This window comes from Oratosquilla oratoria, chromosome 2, assembly GCF_046742065.1.
Source record: "Oratosquilla oratoria isolate Oo_2021 chromosome 2, ASM4674206v1, whole genome shotgun sequence".
Lineage (NCBI taxonomy): Eukaryota > Metazoa > Arthropoda > Malacostraca > Stomatopoda > Squillidae > Oratosquilla > Oratosquilla oratoria.
In genome coordinates, this window is record NC_134778.1 from 58,519,803 (window position 1) to 58,534,802 (window position 15,000).

Genomic DNA, 15,000 nt, shown 5'->3' on the forward strand with positions numbered 1-15,000 from the left:
CAAATAAGCCAACAAATATCTCTTTACTTGTCAACTTTCTGGCTCTCAACCAGTCAACCTTTCTACCACTGTGGATGCCTACCTTTGGGCCTCCCTTTCCTCCCAATGTTCTTTCCCATTCGCCTCTCCTTTAACCACATCACTGCTTGGTTCCTTGCTTGTATGTTTTTACAAGACCCGGCCAACGATTACCAACGGGCGTTCCGCAACTCCTCTACGCTTTGCTAACCTTTCTTTGTCTACAAACCTTGAAATTTGTGTGAACTCCTAATTGCGTGCATGCATAGCAGCTCACACAAGCGTTCTCTTTGTCATAAGATAATAATGAACAGTCACACACTCGCGTGTATGCAAGTGATCGCGTACAAAGAGAAGGAGTATTTCAAATAAAGAGAGAGAGAGATAGAGAGAGAGAGAGAGACAGAGACAGAGAAATAGACAGGCACAGAGAAAAAGAGGGAGACAGACGGACATGCAAACAGATAGACAGACGCAAAGAGAGACAGACGGACAGATAGACAGGCACAAACAGAAGGAGAGAGACAGAGAGAGAGAGAGAGAGAGAGAGACGGACAGACAGGCAGACAGATAGACAGGCACAGATAGAAAGAGAGAGAGACAGAAGGACAGACAGATAGACAGGCACAAAGAGAAAGAAAGACAGACGGACAGACAGGCAGAGAGAGAGAGAGAGAAAGAGAAAGGGAGAGAGAGAGAGAAGATTCAACAGAAGAAGAAAGGAAAGGGGCCAGAAAGGGAGGGAGGAAATACAATAACAGAGAGTAAAGGGGAGACAGAGATATAGAGGGAGGACGTGGAGGTAGGAACGAAGAAGAAAGGGACGAGGGAGAAGAAAGGGGAGGGAGGGAGACGGGGGGGGGGAGAAAATGATGCTAAGGTGAGACGAGGAACGGCGCAGGGAATGAGGCTATATGAGCTAGTCACGTGAGATGCCTTCAAAGTTCGGTCGGATGGCTGCATAATTGATTTCAGCCCGACACGGCGGCGCGGGCCATCGGAATTCGATCAATTTGCACCGCCATTTTCTGCCCGGCCGGACCGAAGTGGCATTACTCTGGCAGGCCCCCCGCCACAGCCCCCGCGAAAGCCCCACGCCGCCCCTTGTGGAACCCCTCAGGTGCAGTTTTGTCCTAGCCAGGTACGTATGAAAAGAAAACCGTCTTTGAGGTATTTTGCACGGGAGAATGTAACACAAGTAATGATGGAATGGAAAAATACAGAGGGGGAAGTGATAGCACACGTGTTTATTTAGTATGGTGTTCCATAGAATTCAAATAGCATTTTCTTTTTTGTCATAACATGCGTTAGATTGGGACTCTATGTTTCATACGATTCTGTGAAAGACATCAGTTGCCGTATTTCATCTTTTCAAACCCGGACCCCTTGAATAACGATGTATTTATCATTTCATATATATATATATATATACATATATTTTTTTTTTTTTTTTTTTTGGGGGGGGGAAGAGATAGGGGAGGCGTCATTCTTGTTCTAGTAAGTAGTTATTCAAAATATATTTCCTCCAATTACCGTAACGCACTATACAGATTTTGGTCTGGCATATACTAAATATTTCTTTTACATTGAAGGACTGGACTGTCTCTCGATCGATTGACATCTGCGAAGTTGAGGCCGACGAAGCCACCGCTTGTATACATACAATTGTCTGACATTTCTTGCAACAAAATGTTAACAAACTGCGTCACCATTTCCAGAGTTAACTCTTCGGGAATGCAGTTCCATGCAAAGTCAAAAAAGCAGTCGAAATCAGATTTATTTAAAGATTATCTCAAAAACGTCACCATTTCCAGAGTTAACTCTTTCGGGAATGCAGTTCCATGCAAAGTCAAAAAAGCAGTCGAAAATCAAATTTATTTACAGATTATCTCAAAAAAGTTTTGTGCTTCTGGTCTTCGACATTGAGAGGTCAACGAAGTTGATGACCTTTTTTTTCAAAATAAGGTCATAGATGAGAGCATTACTTAAGAGTAGAAAAAACTATCTTGGGACCTTTTGCCCCTAAGACCTGCGGATTCACCCCAACCCTTTGTGATCCGCGGTCCTTCTCTTAGATCAACCCGGGAAGAAACGTCCTTATGCAGTCTGCCTAGTGCAAAAGTAGGGCAGTTTCCGTGCTGCCAGTTAGCTGGACCCAAAAAGGAATAGTCCCCAGTTATCAGCTCTCTATGAGGAATAAAATCGTGACTACGAGTAAGTAGTGGGTATCTTAGGGTATGGGGCTCTTCGGGACCGCACCTCGGAGTGAAGGTCACGACATTGATGGCCTCTGAATACAGAAAGAAGAGAGATAATCCCGTCCAACGTATGTAGTCTTGTGAGACCTCATCCAGACACCCGTCGTTTGGTACCAGAAGGATGTTTTTCATGTAGTTACTGAAATGGAAACTTTCTAATTGATGAGATTAACGAAAGGTGAAATGAAAAAGAAATGGATCATGGTTTGTAGATATGAATTGTCAGATAACGAGTTTAATGCTCTTTCTAGGCTCAAAATATTCTGACATAAAAACAAACAATACATCAAGTGCAAGACTATGTCATATGTTTTACTGTTTACCACCTTAAATACATGATTCAAACCTTGTGACATAGATGTTTATAGAACGGAAAGTCTTCACAAGCATTGCGTACAAACAAATTGCCTTGCGGACAACAAAAAACAAATTAAGTCAGAGTGAAAAGCGGGGGTTAGACGAGCACGTGAAAACCAATGTTAAGAACAGTCTGAAGAACACGTTTAGATAAGTTACAAATAAAAAAAGGAATTGCCGTGTTATCTCTCTCTTTACTCTCCCTCTTCTCTCTCTCTCTCTCTCTCTCTCTCTCTCTCTCTCTCTCTCTCTCTCTCTCTCTCTCTCTCTCTCTAAGGCACTGTCTGTCTGTCTGTCCCCCCTCTCTCTCTCTCTCTCTCGCTCTCTCTCTCTCTCTCTCTCTCTCTCTCTCTCTCTCTCTCTCTCTCTCTCTCTCTCTCTCTCTCTCTCTCTCTCTCTCTCTCTCTCTCTCTCTCTCTCGCTCTCTCTCTCTCTCGCTCTCTCTCTCTCTCTCTCTCTCTCTCTCTCTCTCTCTCTCTCTCTCACTCACTCACTCACTCATTCTCTCTCTCTTTCTCTATCTCCCTGTCTATCTATCTATCTCTCCTTCCCTCCGTCCCTCACTCAGAACCTACCAAACTCTTCAAAATAAATGAACACTCCACTCGAAGGCTTGCAAGCGAACCTACCAGTGAATTAAATCACCTCACCTCCTTGGCCGTAATCGTTAACACGTTTCCGGCTGCAGCTTGATGAATTATTCCACCGTTGTGAGCTACATCTCCTACATCGTTCCTAACCTAACCTAACCTGACCTTTAATGCTACAGACCTTTCTCGTCACGTGATTGCTGTGACCATTCACTGGAATCCCGTCGACTGACACTTTCCAGGATCTCAATTTTTTTCAAATTTACCATCCAACAAAAGCAAGGTACTCACAATAACCATTTACTTATCATAAAATCAAAACAAGTATATGAACATTTTATTTGTTACACCAGGGAATAAAGTCTTTGGTTTTTGGTGAAGAAAACAAAATGTTGCAAATCCAAAGGTCTTTCTTGTATGTTCCTGGAACGCTGGAAGGCCCTCTGGACCTAGACCTTTGCTTGCGCCCTTTGTGTAGCTGGATATAGCAAAGTAGAATCATCCTTCTTTGTGTTTTGCCTCTTTTGTGCACTCACAGCTGAGAGAGTTTATACAAAAATATGTTTGGGTTTTTAAGCGTATAGATTAAAATATTAATTTTCTATATAAGTGCTTTGTAAGATATCATTGCAGGTATATATACGGTATATATGTATATATATATATATATATATATACATATGTATATATACACACACACACATATATATATATATATATATATATATATATATATATGTGTGTGTGTGTGTGTGTGTGTGTGTGTGTGTGTGTGTGTGTGTGTGTGTGTGTGTGTGTGTGTGTGTGTGCCCGTGTGTGTATGTGTGTGTGTGTGTGTGTGTGTGTGTGTGTATGATACATTTGCATGATTTATTTATGGTCTCTCCTTGATTTTTCGTTTCGGTAACATATTGGAAAATTTATGTTAGTGAAGGAGAAGAGAAGTGACTGTGAAATATGCATACGTGAATCTTAATCAAAGGGCAGTTGTCATCATTCATATCTGGTATTAAGTATTTTATTAAACGCAAGTCGTAAGAATTTGACATTTGCATTGAATTATAGTGTGACAGTATGAGAAACAAGTTCAGACACGATTAGACCTACACACACATACACACACACACACACACACACACACACACACACACACACACACACACACACACACACACACACACACACACACACACACACACACACACACACACACACACACACACACACACACACACACACACACACACACTCACACACACACACACCATCAAAATATACACACGCATATGCACACACAAATACATATATGCAAAATTTTACGAGTGCTAATACACAAATGTGCGTGCAAACTCGGTCAAAAATCACATACATATATGCAAACATAAAGCTAACATTCATACAAATACAAAAAACCTGTATGAACATGTACACATAATACACACACACAGAAACATACATAAACATTCACATAAGCCCATACACACACATCGTACATTTATACATATATACATTTATTGTATACGAGTGAGAATGAACATGTTTACTGGATTATACACAAACATATATTGTACCTATGTAACTTCGCTCTTCATGTATAAGTTTAGAACAAAAATATCTTTCTTTAATATGAACTTTTACCTTTTCAGGTGAGTTATGTGAAGGTCCTTGAGTCTGTGGACCAACAACAGTCGTCCAGTTTCATCCCGGGAAAGTTTGTCAGTAACTAATTAACTGAAACATTCCAAGACAAAAAAATATCTTCAGTAATTGGCCGTAAGTACAAAAATATATTTAACTCAATTGGATATATGAGCGAAAATATCAACGTGTCTATGAACAAGTACATACTTCTTAATTGTATTTGCTTATGTGTGTGTATGTCTGTTGTTCGTGTTTTTGTTTTTTGTTTGCGTGTGTGTCTGTATGTATGTGTGTATGTGTGTGTGTGTCTGTGTGTCTGTGTGCGAGTGTATTTCTGTGTATATGTTTGTGTGTGTGTGTGTGTGTGTGTGTGGGTGTGTACGTACGTTTGAGTGTTATTACAAATATATATATATATATATATATGTATATGTATATATGTATATATATATATATGTATATATATATATATATATATATATATATATATATATATATATATACATATATATATATATATGGAACGATAGTAACTAAGTGAAACTATTTCAGTGTCACTCAGGAACAAGGACAACTTAGAATAAGAAAAAATCACGATTATGTTGAAACTGAAAAAAGCATAAATACAATACTAATTTTCCTGCACAACATTCAAATACTTTCAGAAAACCCGTGACACCGTAAACGTTTTAGCATTATACTTTATATCAGTGTTCTACGTAACAAGTAATATGTACCACAGAGTAGTTGTACGATATGCATCAGTAAGGATAAACCTCGTACCTGTCAACCGTCCTTCAATCCCATCAACTGCATCAACTGAACACTCTCACACCAGTTCGGGTCCTAAATCTATCTCTTAGACAAACTCGGCCAAGAGCTCATTAGCGATGCATGAGCTGAAGAACAAATGTTTAGTATTGCCAGGAGTGTGTCTATTCAAATGAATTCTTGTGTATTTATTTGTTTATGTGTGAGTGTGTGTATGTGTGTGAATGCGTGTGTGTGTTTGTGTGCGCGCGCATGCGTGTGTGTGTGTGTCTTTGTGTGTGTATGCGAATATATGTGCATGTGTATATGTGTCTGTGTTTCTGTATGTGGGAGTATGTATATACATGTGTAAGTTTGTGTGTGTGCATGTGTGTTTGTATATGTTTATGTGTGTGTTTGTGTGTGTGTGTGTGTATGTGTGTGTTTATGTGTGTATGCATGTATGGGGTGTATGTGCATGTGCATGTTTATGTGTGTATATGTATGTGTACGCGTGTGTGTGTGTGTGTGTGTGTGTGTGTGTGTGTGTGTGTATGTGCGTGTGTGTACGTATATGAAGAGTGTATGTGCATGTGTATCTTTGTATGTGTATATGCACGTGTGCGTGTTTGTTCCTGTACAAGTGTGTGTTTACGAGTGCGTTCAGCTTCGGCAACGTTGTGTGCCAGAGACGGAGCGGCGCAGAGGAGAAGTAAGTTAATAGGAAAAGATAAAAATAATGGCCGACCACAACATCCCCATGTGTTCCCTGGAGAAGGAAAATACTTACTTTTGTATATTATCTTCCCAGTCTTTACGAGAAGACAAGGCTAGTGGGACATTTCTTAATATATATACATATACATATATATATATATATATATATATATATATATATATATAATGTACATACACACACACGTATATGTATATATATATATATATATATATATATATATATATATATATATGTATATAATATTATCATTACTATATATAGAGTGAGTAAAGGTTGGTTTTGAATAAGGAGAAAACGCGACCTGAAAGGAATTCTTTTCTGCTTTACAATTTTCCGAATGGATGATGGTGGAGGGGTCCCCATACAAGGAAGTGATGAGAGTACACCAGCCCTTTCTCGGTTGTGATTTACTTTCCTCCGTTGCTTCTGACCCCAAGGAGCTAAGACAAAAAAAAAAAAAAAAAAAAAAAAAAAAAAAAAAAAAAAAAAAAAATGTTATCGGATTAATGTGGGATGGCTGATGAGTTGATTTATGATCTCCCTCAACCATCCACTCATAAGATGGAAGGGCGTTGTGGTATGTGGAAATATATGTGATATATTTACATTGGATTATGTAGCAAATGCTCTTTCGTTGCACATCAGCGGTGAGCATGAGCGGTGGGTATGGGCGGATATCTTGGGGCCGCGGTTTTCCTATAAAAGTGTTACAAACTGTCATATTAGATTATTAGGAAGTTCTAAAAAGAGAGGAACCAAAAATCATGGAGTTTTTACAATGAACCGTTACTCGTCTATACATTAAATATCAGTTCTTACTTCTAAAGAGCCATGTTGTGTTCGTATAATTCCTTTAATTCATAAATTACACGAAGACTATTTACAGTTTTCACTTTGTCTATGAAATACTTTTTGTTGGAAAGGTCTACACGTGATACTTGTTACGCGAAGGTCTTACTCTCTCTCATTCATCTTCGTTCATCACGTGACACTTCCTTCCTTCCTTCCCACGACAAAGGTCAATACCACTTCCCTTACTTGAAGACCTGTTGCAGATTCGTTTTAGATTTCGTATCCCTATAATGCCAGATCCTGCGTCATACAAAGACGTCTTCCTGATTCTTAGACCCGCATTAGACATTAGTATCGAACGTAGTAAATTCATGGCATGGATAACCGTAACTCACCGTTCGCAACAGGCACTGCCTCAACAGTATCTCATAAGTAACAACTATTCGTACGTTGCCACTCACTCAGTTTTAGATTTGGTATCCCTATAATACCAGTTCCTGCGTCATCCAAAGACGTGTTCCTCATTCCTAGATCCACATTAGATATTAATATCGAATGTAGTAATTTCCTGACGTAGATAAACACAAACTCACCCGTTCGCAATGGGAACTAACTCGACAGTATCTCATAAGTAACAACTACTCGTACGTTACCACTCACTTTTCCATTGTCTTGTTCGCTGTACTTGTACATGGATATTATTCAATTCATAAATGGTATGGATTCCTTTTATACATTTCTTCTGGCTGACGACAGGTGATTTCTGTCTATCTAAGGAGCCTCCCACTCCCAAGAATAGCAACTAAAATCTAACAAATAGCGAGTAATAGCAAAGCAAGTCAATTCTGTTTAGCAGAGGAAATGTCATCGTGGCAATATTTTGAATATTTCCTTACGTAGGTGATACCAATTAGATGCTTTATTAGGTTGGAGCTTAATTCAATCACGAGGCTTCATTCTATCGTAACATACTTTGATCATCCCGTTCTGGCTAGCTTCGAAAGGTTGTCTTCATTTTAATTGGCGCCAAAATAACCAACTAAAAAAAAAAAAAAAAAAAAAAAAAAAAAAATTCACCACCCCACTCTCAGCAGTGGGAAGTGAGAAACGCTTAGATGGACTTCTGACGGCTGCGGCAATCTGCTGGATTTTCTAGGCCGACATTGGGTCACCTCCCCGCCTGGTTAGGGCTGTCGGAAACCACAGTGGGTCCCGGGACTCAAACTTACTCATGAGTTCAAGACGTTATTATCCACTAGGCTACCGAGCTGGCCAAATTAATAAAGGAGCTGATTTTTGGGTTTTAGAGATTTTATAGATATGGATATAGTACATGACCTATCTATTCATTTACTTATTTTATATTCTATTATTTATATTAGTATAATTCTATTAATTTATTTATTTGTCATTGTTATTATTATCATTTTATTTTATTTTGTTTTATTCTTTATTATTATTGTTATGTTATTATTATTATTTTTATTAATTTATTTATTTTATTTTATTTTATTTTATTTTTTTCGCATCCGACCTAGTTGGACCAAAAGTTTTTCTGTTGGCATGCTCCTCCTCTGTAATCCTTTGTAACACAATGGGTTCTTGGGTCTGGATTCCGAAATGACGAGAATGTGGAACAAGCAAAGAACGAAACTGCCCAAAGGGAGGTTGAAGAACATATTGAATTCAGAATCGAATGAGCAAACCTAAGATCATAAAAGATAAGATAATAATAATAATGATAATGATAATAATGATAATAATAATAATAATAATAATAATAATAATAATAATAATAATAATAATAATAATGAATAAAATAGATTAAAATAAAGGAATTTTAGAAACACCTGAGCCGACAGTAGACTTGAACCTGACCTTCCCACTTTTCTTCTTCGTTTTCTTCTACGTCATCTCCTTAGTTTTCGTCTCCATCTGCGCCTTTGCCCTTTCGTCCAACTACTTTTACTGACTTCCCTCTCCTCCTCCTTTTCTCTCTTCTTTCTCCTACTCCTTCTCCTCCTCCTCCTGCTTCTTTTTCCCCTTCTTCTCCCCTGTTCCTCCTTCATCTTCTCCTCTGTCCCTCTTCCTTGTCCTCCTCCTCTTAATTCTTCTTCCCTTTCTCCTCCCCTGTTCCTCCTTCTTCTTCTCCTCTGTCCCTCCTCCTCCTCCTTCTTCTCCTCTTCTCCTCCTGTTTCTCTACCTTCCTCCTCATTCTCATTCTCCCTCTCCCTCTCTTCTCTACTTCTCCTCCTCTCTTTATTTTTCTCTCTCCTCTTCTACCTCCTCTCCAACACTCTCACTCTCACTTTCACCTTTGCCCTCCACTTCTCAAAATCTTGATCAGTTATTGTCTTCTCGCTTCCCCTTCGTCTTCACATTTCCAATGCATTTGGATCTTCTTCTTCTTCTTCCTTTTTCCATTTCTTTTGTGTTTCCCTCTGTGTCTCTTTCTCCAACTGACATCTCACAATTCCTCCTCAATTTCTTTTTCCTTTTCTTCTTTTGTCAATACTCTTCCCTCATGTTTCTTCTGTTTCTCCTTTTTATCTTTTGTCCACTCTGAATTTACTTTAATTTTCTTTTTCATTTCTTTCTGTTCTGATTCATCTTATCTCGTCACTTCTCTCTCTATCATATCGCAATCCAACACCCTCTCTTTCCGTTTCCAACCAACTTCTCTTGCTGATCTCCTTCTCTTCACTGCTCTCATCTCATCGTAAATTCCAAAGACTAAATTCAGTGGCAGCTTTGTCCAGACAAGGTACACTGCAATTGCTTCTTCTTCTTCTTTTCATTTTTTCTTCTTCTTTTATTTTTCTTCTTCTTTTTCTTCTTCTTCTCCTTCTTTTTCTTCTTTTCATTTTTTCTTCTTTTTATTTTTCTTCTTCTTTTTCCTCTTCTCCTTCTTCTTCTTCTTCTTTTTCTTCTTCTCCTTCTTATTCTTCTTCTTCTCCTCTTCTTTTTTCGTCTTCTTTTTATCCTTCTTCTTCGCCTTCTCTTCTATCTCTTTCCACTTCTTTTTCTTCTTCTCCTTCTCTATCTTCTTCTCCTTCCTCTTCTTTTTCCTCCTTTTCTCTTTCTTCCTTTTCTTATTCTTCTGTTTTCTACTACTCCTACTACTACTACTCCTTTTTCTTCTCCTTTTTTTCTCCATCTACTTCTACATCCCCTTTTCCTTATATTTTCCTTTTACGTTTTCCTTTTCCTTTTCTATTTTCTTCTTTTCTTTTTCCTTCTTTTCTCTTTCCTTTTCCTTCTTCTCCTCTTCTTTCTCCTGCTCCTCTTCTTCCTCTTCCTCCTCTTCCTCCTTCTGCTTAAATTTATTTTTCTCTCTCTCCTTCTCCTACAATACTAATGTGGTCTTTTTAACGCTGGAGTTTCCAAATTAAAAGTGAGGTTCATTTTGTCCCGTTGTTGGCTCAGTTTCCTTTTTACTCTTTCAGGATGAAAGCCTCGAGATGTGCCAAGTAACTCCAAATGACCGCAACTTGCACGCGCTTTCCATGTACAAAACATTTGAATTTGTCTATAGTTGCAATTACATCAATTGATCTTTGAATTTGTCTATAGTTTCAATTACATCATTTGATAATTGAATTTGTCTATAGTTGCAATTACATCATTTGATCTTTGAATTTGTCTTATAGTTGCAGTTACATCAACTGATCTTTGAATTTGTCTATAGTTGCAATTACATCAACTGATCTTTGAACTTGTCTAGTTGCAATTACATCAATTGATCATTGAATTTGTATATAGTTGCAATTAGATCAGTTGATCTTTGAATTTGTCTGTAGTTGCAATTACATCAATTGATAATTGAATTTGTTTATAGTTGCAATTACATTAATTGATCTTTGAATTTAACTATAGTTGCAATTACATCAATTGATCTTTGAATTTGTCTTATAGTCGCAATTATATCAATTGATCTTTGAATTTATCTATAGCTGCAATTACATCAATTGATCTTTGAATTTGTCTATAGTTGCAATTAGTTCAGTTGATCTTTGAATTTATCTATAGTTGCAATTACATCAGTTGATCTTTGAATTTGTCTATAGTTCCAATTACATCATTTGATCTTTGAATTTGTCTATAGTTGCAATTACATCAATTGATCTTTGAATTTGTCTATAGTTGCAATTACATTTATTGATATTTTAATTTGGTTATAGTTACAATTACATCAACTGATCTTTGAATTTGTCTATAGTTGCAGTTACATCAATTGATCTTTGAATTTGTCTATAGTTGCAATTACATTTATTGATATTTGAATTTGGTTATAGTTGCAATTACATCAATTGATCTTTGAATTTGTCTTCTAGTTGCAATTACATCAATTGATCTTTGAATTTGTCTATAGTTGCAATTACATCAATTGGTCTTTGAATTTGTCTATAGTTGCAATTACATTTATTGATCTTTGAATTTGTATATAGTTGCATTTATATCAATTGATCTTTGAACTTGTCTATAGTTGCAATTACATCAATTTATCTTTGAATTTGTCTATAGTTGCAATTAGATCAGTTGATCTTTGAATTTGTCTATAGTTGCAGTTACATCAATTGAAAATTGAATTTGTCTATAGTTGCAATTACATCAATTGATCTTTGAATTTGTCTATAGTTGCAATTAGATCAGTTGATCTTTGAATTTGTCTATAGTTGCAATTGCATCAACTGATCTTTGAATTTGTCTATAGTTGCAATTACATCAATTGATCTTTGAATTTGTCTTGTAGTCGCAATTACATCAATTGATCTTTGAATTTGTCTATATTTGCAATTACATCATTTGATCTTTGAATTTGTCTATAGTTGCAATTACATCAATTGATCTTTGAATTTGTCTATAGTTGCAATTACATCAATTGATCTTTGAATTTGTCTATAGTTGCAATTACATCAATTGATCTTTGAATTTGTCTATAGTTGCAATTACATCAATTGATCTTTGAATTTGTCTATATTTGCAATTACATCATTTGATCTTTGAATTTGTCTATAGTTGCAATTACATCAATTGATCTTTGAATTTGTCTATAGTTGCAATTACATTTATTGATATTTTAATTTGGTTATAGTTACAATTACATCAACTGATCTTTGAATTTGTCTATAGTTGCAATTAGTTCAGTTGATCTTTGAATTTATCTATAGTTGCAATTACATCAGTTGATCTTTGAATTTGTCTATAGTTCCAATTACATCAATTGATCTTTGAATTAGACTATAGTTGCAATTACATCAATTGATCTTTGAATTTGTCTTCTAGTCGCAATTACATCAATTGATATTTGAATTTGGTTATAGTTGCAATTACATCAATTGATCTTTGAATTTGTCTATAGTTGCAATTACATCAATTGATCTTTGAATTTGTCTATAGTTGCAATTACATCAATTGATCTTTGAATTTGTCTATAGTTGCAATTACATCAATTGATCTTTGAATTTGTCTATAGTTGCAATTACATCAATTGATCTTTGAATTTGTCTATAGTTGCAATTATATCAATTGATGTTTGAATTTGTCTATAGTTGCAATTACATCAGTTGACCTTTGAATTTCTCTATAGTTGCAATTACATCAATTGATCTTTGAACTTGTCTATAGTTGCAATTACATCAATTGATCTTTGAACTTGTCTATAGTTGCAATTACATCAATTGATCTTTGCTTCTAATTATATTTAACGCGCTTTCCTATGCATTTCGCCGTCGTAACACGTATTTTCTTGTGTACAACAGTCCCGTATTGACTACTTGTTTTATATGCATGCATTATTTATTTTACCTAGACCCACCAAAGTCTCTCAGCATTTTAGTTGTTTTATATCATCGGTTTTTTTTTTTCTTAGATTATTCCACCTTTCTGATATCTCCTTAAATAGCAGAAATACTCCTTTACCCTTCCTTCCCCTCTCCTCTTCCCACCGTTTCACTCCTACACGCAGTTGCATACATTCATCCCCGGCTCTTCCGTCTTGCGGAACAGTAAACGTCTTCCCGGGATCCTGGTGTCTTATACCCTAATATCTCCTCTTCGGGAAGCTTGTTCCGTCCACCCACGCATATTTATCGTGTCGTATGTCTGTACCCCACCCAACCCGGTCTAGTCCTCGCTTATACCTTCGTGTCTTTATTCGCATCTATTTCCTTCCGGTTCTTCGCCGCTATCCAGCCTTCCAGTTCGTCTTATTTTCGTTAGGCGCTAACGGGTCTTTCTTTGCGTATTCGTCGTTTTGATTTTTTCCTCGTCTTTCCTTAACACATGCCACGTAACTATCCTTTCCTCTTTCTCATTTTCTTTCTCCTTACTTCCTTCCATTCCTTTACCTCTCTCCTACTACTCTTTCTCTTCTTTCTAATCCTAATCCTCATCCTCATCCAAATCCTAATCCCAATACAAATCATAATAATAATTCTAATCTTAATCATAATCATAATGCTATTGTTAATGCTATTGCTAATACTAATGCTAATGTTAATCCTAATTTCAATCCTAATCCTAATCCTATTCCTGACCTTAGTCCTATCCTAATCCTTCTAATCCCATTCTCAATCCTCCTCCGAGTTTCTTGTTCTTTTTTGTACACTCCATATCCTCATTCTCTTTCCTCGTTCCTCTCCACCTCCTTCTCCTCTGCTTCAACCTTCTCCTTCTGTCTTCTTCTTTTTTTTTTTTTTTTTTTTTTTTTTTTTTTACTTTTTCTTCAGGAGATTCCCTCCCCCCCCCCTTTTTTTTTCCTGCTCCTCCTCATACTCCTACTCCTCGCCTTCCTACTCCTCCTCCTCCCTCCTCTCTTCTTCCTCCTCTTCTTCCTGCTCCTCCTCCTCCCTCCCCTCTTCTTCCTCCTCTTCTTCCTGCTCCTCCTCATACTCCTACTCCTCGCCTTCCTGCTCCTCCTCCTCCCTCCTCTCTTCTTCCTCCTCTTCTTCCTGCTCCTCCTCCTCCCTCCCCTCTTCTTCCTGCTCCTCCTCCTCCTCCTCTTCCTCGCCTTCCTGCTCCTCCTCCTCCCTCCTCTCTTCTTCCTCCTCTTCTTCCTGCTCCTCCTCCTCCCTCCCCTCTTCTTCCTCCTCTTCTTCCTTCTCTTCCTCCTCCCTCTCTCTCCTCCTCCTCCTCCTCCTCCTCTTCTTCCTCCTCCTCCGTCTTTACCACGTCCTAGCGAGGTCTCTTCCTCCATAACTTCAGTGTCAGCATTTGCACTTGTCACAGTAGACACCATACGAAGATTAAACATGTATTACTTTATTACTTCCTTACCTTTAAAGGTTTCATCCTCATATTCTTACCATTTTGTTGGCAATTGCCATCTTAAGTCAACATTTGCACTACCTTTTTATGTTTCCTTCATCCTAGTAAAGCTTTGACTTTCTCCTCTCTCTCTCTCTCTCTCTCTCTCTCTCTCTCTCTCTCTCTCTCTCTCTCTCTCTCTCTCTCTCTCTCTCTCTCTCTCTCTCTCTATGTTCAGTTCTCTCTTCCCTCTTGTATGCTATTACATCCTTTCAATTTGGAGATCACAAAATGAAATAAGATACAAAAGAATTAAATACACAGAAAATTATGAAAAGGAAAAGGAAATAGAAAAATGAAAAAAAAAATAAAGAAAAAATATTTTTCGCACAGATTATTCTATTTGTTTATTGATTACCGATTTTGATTTTCCTCCTCTTGTTCTTCGTTTCCACACCTCCGTTTTCTACGACCCTCCGCATCTCGTCATGTCCTCCGGGATCTCGTCCCGTTTCCATCAGCATTCTTTCATATTCCATCGCCTTCCAGATCTTTCCTTTATCCTTCCAAATATTCTATTTTATTCTCTGGAAAACTTGCCCCCGTA

At 37.4% G+C, this 15,000-nt stretch overlaps 1 protein-coding gene across 4 annotated transcripts in view; it reads left to right on the top strand.

Moving 5' to 3' along the window:
* The first annotated feature begins 4,913 nt into the window (after positions 1-4,913).
* The window catches only part of LOC143038872 (uncharacterized), a 378,814-nt gene continuing 368,727 nt past the window's right edge, over positions 4,914-15,000 (top strand). For 2 of the 4 annotated variants that reach the window (XM_076208548.1, XM_076208557.1), the window contains exon 1: positions 4,916-4,996. The gene's annotated coding sequence lies outside the window, so the exon portion shown is untranslated. Of the gene's footprint in view, positions 4,997-15,000 lie in introns of all 4 variants that reach the window. The other 2 variants (XM_076208539.1, XM_076208530.1) reach the window with 2 other exon arrangements.